This window comes from Brachycentrus maculatus, unplaced genomic scaffold (genome assembly GCF_059751285.1).
Source record: "Brachycentrus maculatus isolate JH-2025_06_01 unplaced genomic scaffold, ASM5975128v1 h1tg000263l, whole genome shotgun sequence".
Lineage (NCBI taxonomy): Eukaryota > Metazoa > Arthropoda > Insecta > Trichoptera > Brachycentridae > Brachycentrus > Brachycentrus maculatus.
The window spans coordinates 2,011,035-2,028,536 of record NW_028281014.1 but is presented as its reverse complement, the minus strand read 5'-3'; the positions used below and the strand labels follow the sequence as shown (position 1 = coordinate 2,028,536).

At 29.9% G+C, this 17,502-nt stretch overlaps 1 pseudogene across 1 annotated transcript; it reads left to right on the top strand.

The window, feature by feature from the left end:
- The first annotated feature begins 13,863 nt into the window (after positions 1-13,863).
- Positions 13,864-17,502, top strand: LOC148305758 (cytochrome b5 pseudogene; annotated as a pseudogene). Its single transcript, XR_015838117.1, has 2 exons — positions 13,864-14,115; positions 17,050-17,502. The product of XR_015838117.1 is annotated as a cytochrome b5 pseudogene (transcript).

The following is a 17,502-nucleotide window of genomic DNA, read 5'->3' as shown; positions in this document are numbered from 1 at the left end:
TGTAATGTATAAAATCTAGTAATGATAAATAATATATAAATACAAATATATATATATATATATATATATATATATATATATATATATATATATATATATATATATATATATATATATATATATATATATATATATATATATATATATATATATATATATATATATATATATATATATATATATATATATATATATATATATATATATATATATATATATATATATATATATATATATATATATATATATATATATATATATATATATATATATATATATATTAGGGGGTTGAATTAGTTCTTGCCATTTATAAAAATTTAATATTTCTCTGTGATTTAAATATATTCCTTTCGTTTTTTTTGTTTTCCTGTCCCCCTCTACCTCAAACACCCACGTGGCACTTTCAACAGCCTCAAGCCGCCTCAAAATTAAGGCTATGGGCCTTGTTCATTGGCAGGGAAACTGGGTCCCGTATGCTCTGAAGGAGAGAGATATGGAAAGTCGACTTTGCATGTGTGATTCACTCTTGCAACGGCATCACAGAAAAGGTTTTTTGCATCGCGTCATCACCAGCGATGAGAAATGGATCTTCTTCGTCATCTGCCAGCCAGGTCAGCCACTCCCTGCTGAAGCCAGCATTGCAAAACGCAACATTCACGGCTCAAAAACGATGCTTTGCATTTGGTGGGATCAGCAGGGAGTAATTTTTTTCGAGCTTCTCAAAGCAAGCCAAACAGTCACAGCAGAGGTTTACAAGCAGCAAATGATCAAACTGAAAACAGCAATTAAAGAAAAACGTCCAGAATACGCAGCCAGGGACGAGTCGATTCTCATTCTGTACGATAACGCGCGCCCGCATGTTGCCAAAGTGGTAAAAGAACAGATAAACTCCTTCGGCTGGGAGGTTCTGTCACACCCGCCCTACTCCCCTGACGTCGCACTATCCGATTATCATCTGTTTCGGTCCATGCAGCATGGATTATCGGGAGAAATTTTCAAAAGTTATCGAGAAGTCGAGTTATGGGTTGAAAATTAGATTGCCTCAAAAGACAAGGTTTTCGTTTATAGGGGAATACGACTTCTTCCTGAAAGATGGGCCAAAGTAGTCGAGAAAGAAGGGCAATACTTTGAATAAATTCTTACTTTAAATAAAAAAATATTTTCAATTCAAAATACTACAAAAAAACGGCGAGAATTAATTCAACCCCCTATTATATATCTATATATATATATATATATATATATATATATATATATATATATATATATATATATATATATATATATATATATATATATATATATATATAATATATATATATATATATATATATATATATATATATATATATATATATATATATATATATATATATCGTATTAACATTTACTTATTTCGGCTCAACACAGGCTATGCCTAAAGAGCCGTTATACATATAATTTTTTTTAAATGTATCTTTGTAAAATAAAAATATGCTTAAAGCCCAACCATGTAGGAAAGGAAAGGTGTGATTGGGTTATTTGAGATTTTATGATGAATTGATGATGGCACTTATTATATGTTAAAATTAAAAGACAAACTTTAACAACTTTAGAAAGTAAAAGGAAACGAATATTTTAAAATACAAAAGAAAAAAAGGAATTCGCCGCATCTATGGTGAAATTAGTAGGTATTCAATGTTGATCGTCATCTAGAATACTCACAAACATAGTGTATAGAGTCCATCTAACTTATTTCTAACATCATTACTGAGAAAGATATAATCTCGGCTCAGATTTGCGACGCATTTTTTTCTAGCAAACGTAATCAATATTATCGTATGGAACTATTTGAATATAATATTTCGTCAGATTCTTGATAATGAATCGCGCGCAAACTCTTTATTATTACTAAAATATATAAACAATACATTTTGAAGCGTCCTGAATACATCATCATTATGACGTGTGCTAAGCAATACATTATTGTTCATCATTTATTAAAAATACGAAGTAAATACGTGAGGACTTGAGCATTTTATTATGTATCTCTTTTATAATAAATACTTTAACAACAAAAGGAAAATATTCATTTTTGGTATTTAACTTATCTTTCTTCTTCTAACCCTTACCCGCACCACAATGGTGCATAGGGCACTGTATCGTATAGAAGCATGTTATCTTGATCGTTAAATACACGAAGGAAAGGTGATCAGCCTTCCGATTCAGGTACCAGTCCAGGGTCATATTAAATAAATATTAGACTGAAAAATCACTAATATTTATTTTGACCCTTATGAGAATCGAACCCGGGACCTCCAGCATGGCAGCCTAGCTTAACTTATCTACAAATACAATACAATATACGTATCTTGTCCTGTGTGCTTTCATCCATGTGCTTTTTTAGTAGGTATATTTAAAATAGTGTGCCCTTTTCTACGCTCGAATTCCGTATGCGCTATTTGTATGTGCGTTTCTTTTTCAGGGATCTTTTTAGGGTCTGAAGTGGAGAAAACATCCACCACGTGCCTTATCAGCCTCCTCGACATGCTGTTTGAAAGCCGTTACGATTCAGAAAAGACAGAGAATAGACTTTTATATCTAATTTCTTTAAAAATCTTCGGTGGTGGCCATAAGTTTATTATATTTCAAAAGAATTAGAGCAGATGCTTATAAATTGTAATCAACGTTTATTTCGGTGGTTATTAAATTAATGTTTTGCAAGTAAATCATAAATCTTCTGACGCGTATGAATAGATAATAATAATATAACATTTAAACAAAAAAATAGATGTGGGCTATGGCTGATAAAATGTATACGTATTTGCATGTTGAATGTAAAAGATAACAATATAATTTGTAATAGGGTGACGTCTTCAATAATATTATTAATTATTAAATGTATTTTTATAACATTATAGCGTATTTTTCTATTTTCCTTTATACGTCGCTTGATACATTATAAACACCAGATATATGGAAACAAAAAAATCTAAATAACTCAATACCAATTTTTTCTTAAGCTTAAATATTTATTCCCATATTAAAACAATGACTTTAATCTACTTTTCACCTACCAGTCATAATAAAAGTCACTCATATGATTATTGTAGATTTTTTATAGTGATAGAATATACTACCAGTCATAAGTATATAATGAAAGTCACTCGTATGATTATTGTGGAATTTTTTATAGTGATAGAACAAGCATTAAAATTAAAAGTAGTTTATTTCAAAACATTTCTCGAAAGGATATTTGACTTGCCTTTTCAGGATATTTTTCTCTCTTTTCACGGAATAGTTACGAGTTTGTTTATTGTTTTTCAAAGGAAGTTCAAAGGCTCCTAATAAAGAAATAAGAGATAAATAGAATAAATAGCTGAAATAGAAGAATAAAGCAGGACAAAATAATTTAATTGGAAAATTTAACTCTACACGGTAATATTATTGTAAAACCATTATTTTAATCTAATAATATTTTAACGTAGTAACTTAACTTTTTTAATGGTTGTACTTTTACATCAAAGTACATAATAATTAAAATAATTTACAGGATCATTACCTGCTAGAAACGAAAATATGTATCTACTTCTAGCGGGTAATGGCAATATACATTATGGGGAAAATATAATATGTTAAAAAAAGAACTTCTTAAAATTACGATACATCTGTACCCAGTTTGGTACTTAATTTTTTTTAAACAAGTAAACCCTGTAGGCACTTGTTTCATGTGCATAAGCAAAAAAAATGTGCGTTTTTAAAATCTATAGAATTATATTAAAAAAACACCGTATACTTATTTGGCAAGATACATATTATGTATATCATTATCCTTTCATGTTCAATATGTTTCGATCGTAACGCATCAGAATTCGCAGCTGTAAATTTTATCCGGAAGTTTTTCTTCTGGTAAGTGTTGGAGAATCATGTGGAAATAATACGGTTTAAGACGAAATTTTCGATCCTAGAGAAAAAATGATAACAACTCAACTTGTACGTAACTGATATTCCTAGAAAATGAGTTATATTTTGTACATTTAAAAAACAATACATAAATGTATTATTTTCATAATATGAATATTATTTTTAAAAACAATATATTATTTTCATAATATGAATGTCACCCTTGCGCACTAGCGTGAGAATCAAATTAATGTTTGTATAATATAAACAAAAAATACGTATTGGGTCATTCCATGGTCATTGACGTGACATCTTATTACATTTCGCAAATCTGTCACACAATTATAAAAAATATATATTACAATCTCATAAAAAATCATACGTATATTACTTATAACCTTGGTATATATTTTTGACAAAAACATAAAATGACATCATATTGGTTTTTATTAACACCTATCTCATTAGTTACTGACATTATATTTAGCGACATACACACCTGCCAAAAATTGAAGGATGATTCCAATCTCTTAAAAATTAGAAATACATTTTTTTTTAATAAAAGTAAAACAAGTATTTAAAAAAGTGTTTTTAGGTTTTTATTAGCAACGAAAGATTTTTTCGTTAATTTAAACCCAAGATGCTAGCGTTACGCAAATGCCTATGTGAAATTACTTCCATTGAGGCGTAACCAAACCTTCACATGTCACTTTAAAAAAAATGCAATTTAACGTTAAAAAAATGTTGCCAAATATGACAATTGTTAATTCAGTTTTTAGATCTAATGTCGCCTATTCTAGAATGACCCCAATAATATTATTATATATACCATAATCACTCGACTTAGTCCTCATTCGAGTAGCGAACACATTCTTGTTGAGATAAATTTGGTCTTCTCACCTAAAACGTTACTCAGACTGATAACACGACTCGATCACTTTGCCTTGTGTTCCGTTAAAGTGACTGTGTATTTAAAACAATTGAACTTGAAATCTTGATTATTTAAAAGTGGTATTGCGATCTCCGGTTCAAAGTTTCGGATTTGAAATATCAAATATTGTAAGTACAAACTACATTTCACTTTAACATTAAGCTGGCCACGGTTGTATAGAGAAACAAAAATCTGATTTCCTTCCGGCACACAAAGAAAAAGGTGCCAAAAGATAATTTTAGCCAGGGCTTTTTTTTCAAACAAAAAAGGTCCAGGATTTAAATATACATTTAAATATTCATTACAATACCATATTCTATCATTTTGATGAATTATATAAATATAGACTGTAATCGACAAGACACACAAGGTGGCTTGGAAGGTTGGCTTGGTCGTCTCTGCAAAAAAATATTTTAAATATGTTTATATATATTTTTTTAATTACAGTATGTACTCAATATAATTATAATAATTTTATTAAAAACATCACGTGGGTGTAAACGTTATTTTGTCTCATTGATTTTGGTATTAAATAAAAAAAAAAAATTTATCCGTACAAAAAGGTGCCGGAAAGCCGTTCCACCGCGTTACATGGAAAAAAGCCCTGGTTTTAGCACACACAAAATTTGATTAGCATCGGATATCACCTTTTACTCCAGATCGACATAAAAATATAGTTTGTTTTAATTATTTAACTTATTACAGTAAGGCTAAAAAAAAGTTTCAATGTGGGTTCAAGTTGAAGTTCAAGTTGAAATAGTAAGAGTAACGGAAACAGTTAGACTTAACAGAATGAGTTTATAATTTACACATGTTATTTAAGGGCCCATCTTTCATTGTTGCGCCCCTTAAGAACTAGAAAAAAAGAAAATGGCAGCTTAATACACATCGCTCACTCCTTTCAAGAACGTCATAAATCAAAAATCGGCAATTTTCAGTTGTGCATGTTTTCGAAATGCCCAGAAAACGTACTATATCCCAGCAAAAGCGGCATATTTTTAACTTAATATTTACCCGCTACAGGGCAGAAAGTGTTGTTTTTGCATTTTGAAGAAAAGTTATTGTTTAACTATTTTTTAAAATATGCTAAATATTTTTCTAATGGAGAAAAAACATTCAAGTTTTACCTGAAAAGATATGTTGCACAGTAAAAAGCTCAATAAGTGGCTTGATATTTATTTTTAGTACATTGTATTATATTTTTAAACTTTAAAAACGTTCTCCTGAAAAATCAAGTTTTTTGATTTATGACGTTCTTGAAAGGAGTGAGCGACATAGCAACCACTTCATATTTCGTTCTCATTCCCTTTGGGAAAGCTTGAGATCTATCATAAATATTATTTATACCATATAGCCCATTCAAATATAATTTGTGAACTCTTTAAGGAAATTAAAAAATATATATGATCTTTAAAATATATTTGATTTTAAGTAAATTGTTATTCGTCAAATATGGTTTCAATATACTTCTTTTTTATTCATGTTCGAGTCTTTGATGCTATGATGGATCGACAAATGTAGGTACCTACATAAATATTTCTACCTATGAATTATTAATATTTTAAATTCCAGCAGTTATAAATTAAAATAACAACAAAAATATTTCTTAAATATTACAATAATAGAGAAAAAGTTTAAGTTTCAATAATATAGCACAAATTACTGGAATTTTGATTTATTTTTGTCTTATTGTATGTTTTTAATAATTCCGTATGCTTAGCGCCATTAGAGTCAACTTTAAGACAATACTAACACAGACGCATTGGCTATTAAAACATGGACGATTGTAGTATTTTTTTTTTAATAATATTTATTACATACCTAAGAAAATTCGCCTTGCATAAAGTGTACAATGATTTATAGCATCTTTAGTTTATATGACTTAAATATGGTAGTGAATGGGTATAGTTAATAATAAATTAATAAGGTTAATCCCTAAAAACAATACAATAGATACAATGGATTCAATATCTTATATCAATCAAGATTTGTCACAAAAGTAATTGATCTATTTGTCTTATTCGTTTTGTCTGATTTTCTAAATAAGACAACACTAAATCTGATTGACCTTTATGTCCTATTATCGGTGGTAGTCTTACCGCCCCTTATACCTGTATGGGTATACATACAATACCCGAGTTATGTCATGTTATGTTCGTTACGTTCTTTTTACGTCTCGACCAATCCGGTGGGCGGACAGTTGGAAAAACTTCCGAAAACTTCGCCTGAGGGAAATTTGCCCAAACAGATAGTTAGCTAAACGGACCTTTAGCTGAATGATTTTTATTTGTAATTTATAAAAGGGGCATTTTGTAAATACAACACACATATACAATGAAAACTAATTAAACCTCTCATATCCTAATATAACAAAACTTTTTTATGATGAATATTATTATTCTTAGTGTAACAGGAAATACCTCAGTATGTGTTAGTTATGCCTTCATAAATGTACACAAGTACAGATGTGTCTAGCAGGTGTTAAGGCCCAGTATTCAAATCAAGGTAACACCGTTTTTACATTGTATATATATATATATATATATATATATATATATATATATATATATGTATGTATATATATGTGTATATATACATATATATATATATATATATATATATATATATATATATATATATATATATATATATATACATATATATATATATATATATATATATATATATATATATATATATATATATATATATATATATATATATATATATATATATATATATATATATATATATATATATATTTATATATATATATTTATATACATCGGGCGTGGCTACTGTGTGACCACTCTGGTGGTCTCCGGTGGAAAGAATTCTGTGTTTGAGAATATCCCCTTATTAAGAATTTATCTATGGGCGCTCATCATATAATCTAGCACATATTTATGAAAAATTTCCCCGGTATAGGTACATTTACGAGTGAACAATTATAAATCTGAATTATACCTACACAATAATGACTGTGTGTAATTATTATAAATAAACTCATTTTAAATGTGTAGGTACTTACGTAGCAACGACAAAACATGACAGGTTAATATCACGTTGAACACTTAAAACTAGAAACCAACAACAACAACAAAAATAAAGTAGAAAGAAGTCCCTCTCCACGCACAAGAGCTCAGTCTCTTTTTTGGAGAGGCTCAACGCAACTAAAATAACTAAGATTGTATTAAGTAGAAATGTATAAAATAAAATTGTGACTATATTAAATGAAAAAATACCAAATAAAAAGTAATACTTCCTTTCTTTTTTACACAAAATCCTGTTGATATCTACAGTCTACAGAAACAGTCTCCTAATATTTTTTTTAGCTATTCTAAAATTATTTTGCATATATTTTCAGATTACAATAAAGATAATTCGTAATTATGAGATGAATGTAATATTATAGGTTGCATCATTCACCGGTGTCTGGTTTCCTTATTTCAATTTATGAACGTATTCTTATATACACTGTAACATAATACTAATACACACATGCGTAGGTACAAACAGTATATATGTAGGTACACAGACATTCTAATCTCACACTAGCGAAATCATTACCCAAGTACCAGGTTTACCTGAGATATCAAACTCATATTTAGAAATTGTAGACAAATTGAGGAAAATGGGCCATTGTATTCCATGTTAACATACCATTTACCCACTTTTTTATATCATGATGTAAAAAAAACTTTATAAAATAAAACGACTTTGTCTTCAACCACTTTTTTTATAAGTACCTACGTTTTTTCTTTAACTGGTTTTGACAAGACCCTTGTCATCATCGGGGTAAAAATGTACTGACGATGACAAGGTTCTTGTCAAAACCAGTTGGAGAAAAAATGTACCATTAAAAATGTGGTTGAAAACAAAGTTGTTTTGTTGTATAAAGTTTTTAAAATGTGCCAAAGTATCGGCGAAAAACATTCAAGAAACTGAACACTTTTATTAATTGGTTGATGATACACAGTGTATAAAGTTATCACTTAAACCGGCCGATGACAGGCTGTAAATACTCATCATTTGCATCGCAATAATTTCAACTTTGTAGAGATATCAAATTAACTGGTGAAATTATAAGCTAAAATTAAAATATAAAATCATGTTTTTCAAGTATATGAATATAATCCAGGATTCGGATCTCACATACAAATGTAAAGAGTCTCTGCTTAATAAAAGCTTTCCCCATCTCATCGTAGATGATTATAGTGATCTCCCGCATACTGTGTTACGAGTTTGATAAATATATCTAGAAGTTTCAAGAATTTCAGTAGTGTGGTTGTCAATCATGGGTGGAATTGATGAATGTTACACGTGTGTAAAGTGATCACTTAATCCAGCCTATGATGGTATTAAGCTCTGTAAATACCCAGACTTCCATATTCTTCTTCATCTTTGTTAAGATGTCAGAAAATAATGTGATTAAAACTAAATATAAAATTTGTTTGAACAATGCTATGGATGTTTTTCACATTTTTTGGAAAAAAATGTACGATGTTAGTTTTCATTAATAGGTAGGTACATATTTTAATTGATAGAGATACGAAAAATATAAACAAAACTTCTATTCTACATATTTTTACCCGTCGCGACAGTAATCGTGTTAATAACGTGATAAGTACTGACAAAATGACGAAATTTTAAACAATGTGTTCGAAGAGTTTAATTGGTAAAATAATCATACGATTAAAAAGAGGTATGTATGTATTTTATTTTAATGTCACGAACATTGACATCATTATCATCAGATCGGTAGCGGATTTAGAAACATAGTTTTCGAGTTATTTCCACTTTTATGAATTTCCCGAACGCCTTGGATCAGTTTTTTGAGTGCCCTTGTTTCAAATTTTTATATTTAAGATTCTTATTTATGTTTCACAATAAAAGACAAAAATTGTTTAATTTATCATAAACACTTTTCACTTTCCTAAACCAAAGCAATTGTTTACATCGGAATTCCTAATAAATGAAATAATTACAAAATCATCGATCTGTTGATAAAATGAAAGCATGATGAGTAGATTCAAATGAATTGAGAATCGAACCCCGGACATTTATTTTAAATACATGGATACAAGATACATAACTCGGTTCCCTGGAAAAAATATGAACAATAATCTAAAACCGCCCCTGCGTCATATACGAGTACGTGCTGTAATGTTATATTTATAGTCACAATTGGGAGAAGGAATGAATTCTATATTTTTGATAATACAACTATCAGTATTATTAAAACGTGCATTATCTTATTTTTTATAACAACTTTGTTTTAATCATTATTAAACAACGTCGATTGACGCATGAAAATACGTTTTGTACTGGTTTCTATTATTCGTATTATTACCGATAAGTAAATCTAATAATAATTACTAATGTTGTATTTTAAAAAATAAAAAATACCAATTATATAATAAGGATTCAAGTACGTATGTATTTCAAATTTGGTGTATCCTTTTTATTAAAAATCATTTTTACCTTTGATTTCAGTATATCATGAAGAACGTGAATTTTCTACGATACTTACAATCGTTGAAAAATACACATTGACTTTTTTATTATTATTTATGTTTATGTAGATACCTACCTAAAATAACACATCATAATGTATTCTTTATTATATACGCTTTTTTTAAACATTAAACACCGACGGATTATATAGTTATTATAGAGAATTTCCAAGTTATAATTGATCACAATGAATATCATAATATTTGTGATTCTCGCGCGTGCTTTTGATATCATTTAGCACAAGATGTAACATGTCTTTTTTATGTACAACTACTATATATTGACCCCTTAATTTTATTGTTATCTTATTAAAAAATAATGATAAAGTTCATTTGATATAAACCAACGTTTAAAAAAATTATTATAATTAAAATGTATTAATAAGACACGTGAAATTCTTTTTGAAAATGAAACGTATGTTTCGGCAAGCTAATATGTATTTTTAAATAAGCATATACTCCGCTAATTTGATAAATCTAAAATGTCTTAACTACGAATCTGATTGTTTTTTAGAAGTTGAAAATTACATAAAACCTTTTTGTGGATATATTGTAATATCTAACAGATATTTTATTTCTTCACTTTACAGTTCCTGTAGATAAATGTCACATGCTTTAATACAACGTCAATCGGATCAAATTACAAATCTATAATGTACTTAGGATACACTGTAAAATATCACATTGGCGCACTTGGGTAAATACTGGTTTTAAATAGGTAAATACGAAACAAAAACAAAATATTAAAATTTTAATTTAAAACTTACTTAAATGTTTCATCGTTCAATTAATCTTTGTAACATCGACTCGTATACTTTTATTTATTTACAGTCCGCCACGTTGTAAAAATATTTGAACCTCACGAAGAGAAAAAGTTATTGCATTATTTTTTAGTTATTTTCTTTTATGTACTCTGTTCATTATTATTACTCTTTTAGTTATTTCATATAGGATGTTACCTACTTTGTTACACAGCTTGTATATATATTTATATTATGATTTATGTTCTACAACGTTGTTACATTACTTTTAATTGACTTTTAAATCTGTACCTACTATTATAATTAAAGCATTCTCGGTTGTTATGTGAATGTTCTGTGTATGTGCAGAATAAAAAACAAATAAACGAATAAATGTAAAAACCGTTTTTTTGTAGGGGGGGGGGTAGGGGTAGTACCTAAAGGGAGAACCGGTTCTTGAAAATTTTGAATCCCATCACTGCATATACGTATATGGTTGAACGGTTTGAATGGTAAACTAACATTCCATCTACATTAATTATACTTGCTATCAATGTCACACATATTCCGCTAGACTTTATAAACAAACTCTGAATAATCCATCAAGTAATTATGCGCATCCTCATAATAAATAGATATATTATAAATAATATAAAGGTCTTTATGTTTATATGAACAAATTGTTTTATACCTATATATACGTACCCATCTATAATATAAATCGTTCTGATAAATTATAACCTATATGCTACCTTCTGAATGAATTAACATAAAAATAAGTCGATATTACACTATTATACAAACATGTTAGTGTAATTTATATTACATGCATACTTTATACAAATCAGTAATTTATACGGTCGATAGGTTCAAGTATAACTTTTTGAAAGTGAACGGAAATCAAACACAACGTTCGTAACTAATAACCGAAAGACACTGAAAATAACATCCAAGTAATTTAGTCCGGTTACTGTACTTTAGTATACTAGGTAGCATGTTTTTCTATAATACCATAAATGAGGTCGCGAGTTCGATTCCTGGTGAAGTCAACATTAGTATCATGAAGGTGTGGAGTTAGAACATTTGTGTATATGTGTTTGTCATGCTGAAATTATATCGATACGAAATTTTCCCAGTTCGATCAGAGTTGATTTTCTCGGTTATTAGATGTACAGCGCTCGAATTTTCTGAACTTTATTTAATAAACACTAATATATTTAACTTACTGTATTATGTACAATTCTAACTGTTTTATGTTTGTGCACCTTGACAGTTAATAAAATATCTAATATTTTCATTATACTTTTAGTATTATTACTTTTTACTGTACATAATCAATAAATTTTGTAAAACACATTAAATCACTAGTCGTAATTAGTGATTCTGAAAAAAAAACAATTTTGATGTTTTATTAAAATTGTTTTTTTTTCAGTATCTCTTCTTATCATTCATCGTTCACTTTGTGAAATACCACTAAAGTGGTGTTACACAAAATGGACCATGAATGATAAGATGAGTGTTTTATTACCATACTACGAAGTTAACAATGCATTTAATATACAAAGTATCAAATGTAATTATTTATTTTGAATTAAAATATTAAAGCAATATAAAAATTAACACTTAAAACAATTCTTATGATTCAAAAAGATACATTTCAAATTATGTACAATCTAGGATAGTAGATGCTGAATTATATATTTTTTTCCAAAGAAAGTGTACTTCAAAATAAATATGCATGTACAATAAAAATAAAAGTATCTGGGTCACGTATATATTTAATAACGCCTATCGTTAGGCAAAATATGTAACATTTTAGACGTTTTAATCATTATTATATATAAATATGTATGCTACACGTATAAATATTTTTTTTATTAATATCTAATTAAGTATCACTTTAAATTAATTTCAGTATTAATTGAGTATTACTTTCAATTAGTATTCAGTTTAAAATCGTTCCTTAACGAGTGGAGGCTTAATAAATAATTATTTAAAAAATCATTATCATAATATAATATCAAGTACAATTATAAAATCTTTTATTTCTCGACGCTAATGCCTGCCTAGCAATTCGACACTCTTATGGTTTCATTTCACCGGTTACCGGCACCGGCCGAGCATCGGTTATATTGCTTATTTAGTTTTCTTTACTATACCTATATCCTGCATCAGTCATCGTTTAACCGCAGAAAAGCGCACTCCTATTGTTATTTCTTCCGCCGTATCTTTTCTGCACTGAAGTTAATTTTATTCACGAAACTAATCACGCGACACTTAACTCGAACTAATAAATTTATCAAATCGCATCCTACATCGCGCACAAAACCGGATTCTTGAAAAATGACAACGCGGTGTTAAAATCACATATCATTTATACTAAGTCTTTTGATTATTCAAATACTCGTCAGTCGACAGTGAGAACTTACCATTAAAACCTGAGTAACATAACACTTTACTAATATAATGAATATAGTCGGACTTCGGAATAAGTAATTTAAATTTTACATATTTATGAAAACGTCACAGTATCTAAAATATTCAAGAAATCAAAATCGTTAATTGAAATAAGGTTTTAACGGTTCAATTTTAGCGACAGGTTTTACTTGAAAAATTAAATACATTTTAAAAAAATTGTTACAAACGTAGATACGCGCAAGATTGGACAAAACTTGTCAATATCTATTAAAAGCAAACAAAAAATATTGATAATTTTCAATATACCACGAATTCGACTACGAAAACGATCGAAAGAATCCATTTCAAGCTGTTGTAAAAAATATTAATAATTTCCATGGCGTCCGTACAGGCCCCAACATCAGCAGCCTCCGACAGCAGTCAGGGCCAGCAGCTCGGAGGGCTCCTGTCCCTCGCCGTGGCAGCCCTACGGCTGTCGCCCTGGAGCGCCCCTGCGGGTCCCCTGCCCGCGGCGCCGCCCCACCAGGCTACCATAACGCTGGAAGAGGTCTCCGTGCATGATCAGGCCAGCGACTGCTGGATCGTACTGTATGACAGAGTCTACGACATCACAACCCTTCTCGACAAGGTTGGTTAATTTAGCTATTACAGCAGACCGCTTGGTTCAGTAGAGACAGCAGCTGGCAGATTCCTAGAGGCAGTCTATTTTTTTCTTGGGTTGTTGTATTTGTCTGCCTCCGTAGTATAATGGTCAGCACTCTTGGCTACCATACTGGTGGTCCCGGGTTCGATTCCTAGGGGAGAGGGTCAAATAAATATAAGTGATTTTTTCACTCAAATATTTATTTAATATGACTCTGGGCTGGTACCTGAAGCGGAGGGCTGATCACCTTTTTTTCGTGTGTTAATTAATGATCAAGATAACACTGCGTTTATATGATGCAGTGCCTTATGCACTATCGTGCGCGGATAAGGGTTTGAATGAATGAATTTTGTAATGGGTTTTTTACTCCATATATTTTTATATTATATTATAATTATATTTTTATTATTCATCCGAAAGGTCGCTGTTGGACTGATTTCAGTTGGTACAATGACAAACTGACAAATTTGGAAAACTAAACAAACATTTATATAAAAAACTATATCGATAACCATAACTTCTTGAAAATCTGTCGAAACGGGATTCAAAATACAAAAGTCGTTAGAAATTAAAAGTAAAGTTAAATTTATCTACATAACAAATTTAAAGCGCTATCTATACATTGTAATAGGTAGTGAAAATAAATAATAATAAAAATAAAACATTTTTATCTCTTTCAAACCACGTGCAATACTTTATTAATTTGAATGTAACGAAATGTCATGTCTTCTATTGGGTGACATTTCTAGAATTAGCAACGAATATCTAGTAATTATTTTCCACTTAGAATGAATAAGTTTTTCTAAGCATCTTGGCTAATCAAATTCACTTTAATTTTAAGAAATCTATTTCAAATTTATATAAGTATTTGAAAATAATAATAATATATTAATTTAATAATCAAACCGGTATTCGCACATTACATAGTATAACTACGAGTGTTTCGTTACTCCAATCTACATACTCAATAAACAAGCCAGCATGCTTGCATGACATCTTTGGGTGAATAACACAACCGCGAGATTGAATTATTTCCATTTCCGGTCAAATAAATTTATTGTTGACTGTGTTTATTCACAATCCAATTCACATTTTTTTAAAAGTATTTGTGTTTTTATTATTAACACAAATATTTTAATTTCATACTAATTCTGTGAGCCTAAGCGGCTCATTATTAGAAATAGTAGTGTGGTTGTCAATAATGGGTAGAATTGGTGAATGTTACACGTGTGTAAAGTGATCACTTAAACCAGCCTATGACGGTCGTCAGCCCCGTAAATGCCCGGACTTCCATATTCTTCTTCATCTTTGATGAGATGTCAAAAAATATTATGAAAATGACTCCTGTAATTGGAGATAATCCAGATTTTGTGAACAAGAATTTGGACACACTCAAAATGTTGTATTAGAAATAGGTATCAAATTGTGGTAGAGTGTCTTCGAACCGAGAAACTCTGACTTAAGAGTTCGCGACACTAACCACGGGACCATATCCCGACTTGCCATGCGCAAAGAAGATTCACCTAAAATAATGGCTAATTCTCCCAAAAAGCTTTTAATTACTGTTCTTTCTTTTTTTTTAAACCTGTTTCACAACTAGTTTATAATATCAAGTAATAATTCTTAAAGAAAGTGTTTGATGTTTTAATTATTTTACTTAATTCATACTCCGTTTTGTCCGCCATTTGTCCCCCTCCGTGGTGTAATGGTCAGCGTGTTTAGCTACCGTGCTGGAGGTCCCAGGTTCGAGTAAAGGTGAAAATAAATATTAGTGATTTAACACTGTAATATTTATTTAATATTACTCAGGACTGGTTCCTGAAGCGCAAGAGTGATCACCTTGCCTTCATGTAAGTAATGATCAAGATAACACTGCGTCAATTTGGTGCAGTGCCCTATGCACCATTAGGTGCGGATAAGGGTTATAAATAAAAATAATTCATACTTACATATTTCGTATAAGTGCTTTAATGTTCTCACTGTTCCAATAACTAAAGTGTAAAGTATGTAGTTATTAAATTGGACAAAGATGTAATTTAAAGTAAGTTTAAAATACTTCTTCAATAGTCAGATACTTTGTTATATTAACCTGTCCGGGAGTGAGTTTTTTAGCTGTCTTTTTTTTTACTTTTTATAATTATAACATAGTCGATGCTATAAGCAACATATTTTCTTGAATAAAAAAATATATTTACACCAGTTAAAAAAAAAATTATTCAAGAAAGTATTGTTTGAATAGATTGCCATTTTAGATATAAATATTCAGCAGTATAATATGTATATATAATATAGAGTGCTAATACGTGATACCATAACTTCTTTTTTTTGTCCACCTCTGTAGTGCAATGATTAGCACGCTCGGTTATCATTCTGGAGGTCCCGGGTTCGATTCCCAGGGGAAGGATCAAATAAATATAAGTGATATTTTCACTCTAATATTCATTCAATATTACCTTGGACTAGTTGGTACCTGAAGCGCAGGGCTGATCACCTTTCCTTCATGTGTTAACGATCAAGATAACACTGCGTTTAAATGATGCAGTGCCCCATGTACGATTGGGGTGCGGATAAGAGTTTGAAGAATACGTGATACGGGTTAGTGCTAAACGGTGCATAAAAAATGCACATATCACGTACACTCGTAGAACACACCTATACTTATTCATGAACCAAATCGAATCCAACCTTTATCTCCACCTGATGGTGCATAGGGCACTGCATCATATAAACGCAGTGTTATCTTGATTGTTGAAACATTAAGAAAATTCAATGTTACCCTTCTGGATATTAAACATTTTTTAAATATATATTTTTTATATAAGAATCGAACCAGTGTTATCTTTGAGCAAATAGATTTCGTTTAGTGCCATTTTAACAAGCTAAACATTTTTTGACTGGTTTGTTTTACTTTTTTTTTAGCATCCTGGAGGGTCTGACGTGCTACTGGAATACGCCGGGAGGGACGCAACAGTGGCCTTCCGCGGGACAGGGCACAGTGCAGGAGCGGCTAACCTTCTGCGCCCAGTGCTACTTGGCCAGCTTCCACAAGAAGAATGCATATACCGTAAGAATGGAGGTATTCAGCTCAGTGGAATGCCCGATTAAATCCATTGTTCACATTCCATCGTTCCCGCTTAGCTGACGATAAATTCACTTGCAAAAAAATATATAAACGCTATAAGTAAAATTTATTTCTGTCAATTATCTTGCAACTGTAACAAAACTTAAAAAAAACTACAATCATGTATAATAGGTGGAAAAAAGGCGTGGCATATTTATAATATCGATGATGTCAATTTTATTTTTTAAGTATTTATTGATTGTATACCTTTATACTAGGTTTTGAATATTAAAAAAATTATGCACATAAAA